The sequence below is a fragment of the Somniosus microcephalus genome, chromosome 3, assembly GCF_052327205.1.
Source record: "Somniosus microcephalus isolate GS21.2 chromosome 3, FLI_Smic_1.0, whole genome shotgun sequence".
NCBI classification, from domain to species: domain Eukaryota; kingdom Metazoa; phylum Chordata; class Chondrichthyes; order Squaliformes; family Somniosidae; genus Somniosus; species Somniosus microcephalus.
Window position 1 is genome coordinate 272,469,678 of NC_140989.1, and position 6,302 is coordinate 272,475,979.

The window sequence follows — 6,302 nt, forward strand, 5'->3', positions numbered from 1 at the left end:
CACGAGCCAGTGCCTCACTGTTGCAACAGGCATTTTTTTCCCTTGGAGGACAGCACATGGTCCTTTCTGCATTTTGCCCTTCTGTTTGTATAATGTTCTCAGCACATTTCAACTAAAACTTTTTTTTGGGTGGGGGGTGCGTATGCAATATTAAGTGCTTTTTCACGATCATTTTACGTTAAGTATTGACTGCAAACTTTAAGTTCAATGTTTGCTTTTAATGTATGTGTAACATGATGCACGGCTATTCTGCCCCTTTGTGCTGCCCTTTTGTGCTTCCTGAACTTGTGTGCCATGTTCTCTCTCAGGTGTTACTCCCAAGTGATGATCCATTGAAAGGTTTGGGGAATTCCTGAGCGGTATTGAGGACCTGTTTGTGATTTTGCTGACTATGCTACCAATGCTGTATACTGCTCAGTGGCAGCCTGATGAGCAGCAGGCTCTTGCTACATAACACTGAAATTGGGTGGTAGAATAAGTCACACTATCCATCTCAACTTATGCATTGAGGCAAGTGACTAGCTCACTTCGTAAAGGATCCTTTGTTTCATCAGCAATACCTGTGAAGTTGGAATCACAAAGTGACTAACCAGGTGATGCTAAAACTCAGCATAACAACCAGCCCTTCTTCACCCACCATCTCTGCCTCTTCCTCGCCCATGATCATTCACTCCTCTTGCATTACTTTGTCAAACTCATTCTGTGTCTGGTCTGGTGTCTGTTTCCAGTGATGTGGGTGATGCTGAGATGTGTGTTGCAATCTTGCAGTAGTGGCTTGCTTCTTTTTTGAGGTTTGTGGGCATTTGGTTTGGGGGGGGGGGGGGAAAGCTGATTGAGAATAAACACTTGGGCACTGTTGGTGCAATGACAGGACATGCATTTTTATGGCTGAGTGCAAATTTTGCTTTAAATCTAATCAGGTCAATGTATGTGATTACCATTGCACATCAGAAGGGAGCACTGTCATTGCCACAAACTTTAGCATCTCCCAGGCCCTATATGACCTCTCAATCTATGACCTGTGACCTGCTTGTAGCTTTTATTTATTGCATGCCACTGCTGGTTTCAGCATAGTGGCACTTGCTGAAGGTCATCTTCAAGATCATCTTCTTCATCTGCAAAGAAAAGAATAGTGTGCATTACTTGAAGTGTAAATTTTGTGGCGAAGCAAGCTCCGTATTATGTATATATACTGGCATGTTGAATAGGGTGAACTATGAAATGTTTTGCTAGTTGAAGAAAAGTATCTCTGCACAAGATAGAGAAGTATCTTTCTCGGCTTCTAGTAAGCAGATATTTCCTTTCTAACCTGTTGCAGTAGTTTTATTAATGTTCTCATGACCTCTTTTTGTGCAAGGTACTGGCTAAATTCTGGTTAACAATACGTGTGTGTTGAGGGAAATGTTGCTGACTCTGCCACCTTCCAGTGTAAGATAACTGGATATCACCCATATGTAATATAAAATAATTACTGGCCATATCCATATAGCCATGTGAGATAATTGACAGTAATCCTCACTGCTTACCTTGGCACAAATCCAAAACTTTCTTCCCATTCAATTCAATTCAAATTGCTTTATTGGCATGACAAGGTACATCTTATGTTGCCAAAGCATCGAAAAACATTTATGGTTGAACACATAAACGCAGGTCTATCCATACAGTGTATAAACAGATATATCCCTGAGTGTATAAATATACATTCATATAGTTTGTATATACTCTTTTCTTAGATTTAATGGTTGTCCCTCTGTTTATGGCAAGCTGTAACATAGTGTGCCGCTAAGGTTACACAATTTCTCTGTTCCCCTAGTAGGTATGGGAGTTTTTGGTCATCATTCAAATTTCTGAATTCAGGGCATATTTTTGTGAATTTTGGGTAGAAATTCTCCCTTATGCCCTGATATTTTCTACAAGCTGTGAGGAAGTGCATCTGTCTCCACCACTCCCTGACTGCAGTGATAGCATATCCTGTCCTCTCTTGGTAGCCGGGTCTGCCTGTGTCTGCCTTTTTCGATGGCCAGGCTATGTTCACTAAGTCTGTACATTGTCAAGGTTTTTCTCAGTTTGCTATCCTTTACCATGGTCAGGTAATCAGCCATGTTGTATTGTCTGTTTATGGCCAAGTAGCAATTGAGTTTGTTTTGGGTTTTTGTTGTTTCTGCCCAATATGACAGGTATTTTTCCTTTTGCTTAGTGACAATTGTGTTGGGTCGAATTCTCTGTGCTACGATGTCACTGTCCTGGGGCTGGTTATTGTTAGTAGTGTTAGTGGTTGCTTCACTGAGTCCCAGGACTAGTTGACTGAGGGTATTATTCTTTATGGTCCTCTCTTGGCATTTCAGGGCTTCGTAATGATAGCAGTGGGGGTTGCTCATTTTAGGTGTTTCCAAAATTTGGTGGCTCTTTTTTGGATAGTAATTATTAATGGATATTGGCCTAGTTCTGCCCTGCATGCATTGTTTACGGTTTTCCTTTGAGTCCGGAGGATACTTTTACAGAATTCTGCATGTAGGGGTGTTTGTCCCATTTTGCAAACGCATCACTCCAAGCATAGTGGATTGTGGCGACTATATTGACACCTCAAGTGATTACCCTGTATGCCACCGGGATCCTTTTATTTAGTGATGGGTTACCCTTCTGACCTGTACAGGGTATGGGTATCATCTTCTCATGCCATCACAATAATCTGAAAGGCCTCATCAATAAAGGAGGCCTTCTCACACCTTGGCTTTTCTTTAAGCACCGATACTGTCATTTAAAGCACTGTCATTTAAAGCACAATCAGGGCACTAAGAGAAAATGAAACCCTTAGATAGGATTTGACCAATGCCTTCTACAGCAACAGTATTTGATTTCTTCTGATTTTAGATCCTATCCCTCTGCTAATGCAATCTGGTACCCAATTTAAATTACTGTAGCCAAGCAGCAGACTGACTGACTCTCAGATTTTTCATTTGTTTAATTGCATTGTTTTTGCACAGGTGTTTTTTTTCTTTCTATTTATTCATTCACTGGATGTGGCATCGCTGGCATGGCCAGCATTTATTGCCCATCCCTATTTGCCCTTGAGAAGGTGGTGGTGAGCTGCCGCCTTGAGTAGCTGCAGTCTGTGTGGTGAAGGTGCTCCCACAGTGCTGTTAGGTAGGGAGTTTCAGGATCTTGACAACGACCATGAAGGAACAGCAATATATGTCTGAGTCAGGATGATGTGTAACTTGGAGGTGGTGGTGTTCCCATCCGCCTGCTGCTCTTGTCCTTCTAGGTGGTAGAGGTCGTGGGTTTGGGAGGTTCTGTTAAAGTCGCCTTGGTGACTTGCTGCAGTGCATTTTGTAGATGATACCCACTGCAGCCACAGTGCGCTGGTGGTGGAGGGAGTGAATGTTTAAAGGGGTGGATGGACTGCTTTGTTCAGGATGGTATCTAGCTTCCTGTGTTGGAGCTGCACTCATCCAAGCAAGTGGAGTATGCCATCACACTTATGACTTGTGCCTTGTAGGTGGTGGGAAAGGCCTTGGAGTCGGGAGGTGAGTCACTCGCTGCAGAATACCCAGCCTCTGACGTGCTCTGGTAGCCGCAGTATTTATGTGGCTGGTCCAGTTAAGTTTCTGGTCACTGGTGACCCCCAGGATGTTGATAGTGGGGGATTTGACGTTGGTAATGTAATTGAATGTCAAGTGGAGGTGGTTAGACACTCTTTCTTTCTACTTATCAGCCCAAGCCTGAATGTCGTGGAGGTCTTGCTGCATGCGGGCATGGACTGCTTCATTATCTGAAGTCGATGCCAGTGTAGTAGCTGTACTGGAACCATTTGGATAGATGGGGTGGCTCGTTCTGGAGCACAGGTCTTCAGCACTACAGCAAGAATGTTGTCGGGGCCTGTAGCCTTTGCTGCGTACAGTATGCTCAGCTATTTCTTGATACTACGTGGAGTGAATCGAATTGGCTGAGACTGACATCTGTGATGCTGGGGATTGCAGGAGGAGGCAGAGATGGATCATCCACTCAGCACTTCTGGCTTCAGCCTTGTCTTTTGCACTCACGTGCTGGACTTCGCCATCGTTGAGGATGGGGATGTTCATGGAGCTGCCTCCTCGTTAGTTGTTTAATGATCCACCACCATTTACGACTGGATGTGGCAGGACCATTGAGCTTTGATCTGATCTGTTGGTTGTGGGATCGCTTAACTCTGTCTACAGCATAATGCTTCCACTGTTTAGCATGCATGTAGTCCTGTATTTCTGAGCTGGAGCTGTGGCTGGAGTCACTGTGGAGCATCTGCGAAGCTGAGATCTTTGTGGATAGCACGTTTAACAAGGTGGTCACGCCGCAGGTAAAGAGTGCACAGGCAGACAGGAAATGGGTGACCGCAAGACAAAGAACTAGGAAGGTAGTGCAAGAGTCCCCTGGGTCCATCTCCCCCTCCAACAGATTTTCCATTTTGGATACTGATGGGAGATGGTTTCTCAGGGGAATACAGCAAGAGCCAAGTCCGTGGTGGTGGGGGGGGGGGGACTTCTCCTCTCCTCTCCCCATCCACAATAATCTGAAGGGCCTTTGCTGGTGGTGTTTTACCCCCTGAGGTAAGGAATGAAACCAATTTCAAGGCAGCACTGTAATATAATTGGGGTAACAAATTATCACAAACAGTAACTACACTAAGGGTAAGTGGTGAGCCTTAATCTTTGTTGCATAGCCTTTTGTGGTTATATTTTGCTCTGTGTGGAAAGTTCTCAAATGGTTTTTCCTTCTAAATGTCCCCAGTTTCGTAGGAGAATTTTACACGAGTAAAATCTGAGGAAGGATGTTCTTGCCATGGAAGGAGTTCAGCGAAGATTCACCAGGCTGATACCTGGGATGGCAGGAATGACGTATGAGGAGAGATTGGGTCGATTGGGCTTGTACTCGCTGGAGTTTAGAAGAATGAGAGGTGATCTCATTGAAACTTATAAAATTCTGACAGGACTGGATAGACTAGATGCAGGAAGGATGTTCCTGATGGTCGGGGAGTCCAGAACCAGGGGACACAGTCTAAGGAAATGGGGTAGGCCATTTAGGACAGAAATGAGGGGGAATTTCTTCACCCAGAGAGTGGTGAACCTGTGGAACTCGCTACCACAGAAGGCCGTGGAGACCAGTTCATTAAATATATTCACGAAGGAGTTGGATATATTTCTTAAGGCTAAAGGGATCAAGGGTATGGGGAGAAAGCAGGGACCGGATACTGAATTTGGATGATCAACCATGATCGCATTGAATGGCGGAGCAGGCTCGAGGGGCCGAATGGCCTACTCTTGCTCCTATCTTCTATGTTTCTATGGCCTAGAAGTTCAGTTGTTAGCGCCAGCCGCTAGCGCCTTAGGAGAAGTGGGGCGCTAAGTGGCTAGCGCCCGGGCACATCACGCCTCTCGCGAACTTCACTCAAGATTTAGCAGCGGCACTAAACCGCAGCGCCCGCTCAGCTGCGCGCGCAGATCGTGACGTCATTTCATGGTGCAATGCCCTTGGTGCGTCCCGAACCGGAACTTCAGTGGCGCTGCCCTTCTTTGCGCCTGGCGCCCCCAGCGACTGGTAGAGGGGAACGGTTCCCAGTCGCTGCGGGGGGCGCTATTTAAAGGGGACTCCTCCTCCTGCATTATAAGTGGCAGCCATTTTGTGCCAATCCTTCTGTGTGAGAGACGGATATTTGGAGAGAGACAAAGGCAGAGAGCTTTCTGCTTTGACTCCGCGCTCGCACAGGTACTCCTGGCTTCAGGCCAGAGCTTTGCACTTGGATTTCACTTTCAGTGCCATAGCCTTGAGTCGCCACATATAATGGGGGCTGCAATGGGTGGAAACGTTGGCTTTCTGCATTGCATTCAAAGGGATCAGAGACTCCGTGAGAGTGCCAGTCATGGCCAGACGGAGAAGGGCCAACAGGCGTCGGCACAGGAGGCCTTACCCACCCAGGGTATACCGCCAGCAGTTCTCATATCTGAACATGTCTGAGGAGCAGTGTGTTTGGAGGCTGCGATTCAGAAGGGAGGTGGTCACTGAGATCTGCCACCTGCTTCGCGGAGATCTGCAGCCACAGCTGAGGAGCAGGACGTCTGTCGGTGGCAGTGAAGGTGACTGTGGCTCTCAACTTCTATGCCACCGGCTCCTTCCAATCCGCTACTGGGGACATTGTCAATATCTCCCAGTTCGCGGTACATTGCTGCATCCGCCAGGTGAACAATGCCCTTTTCAGAAGGAGACGTCAGTACATCTCCTTCCCCATGACCCTGGACAAGCAGCAAGAGCGTGCAATGGGATTTGGAAGA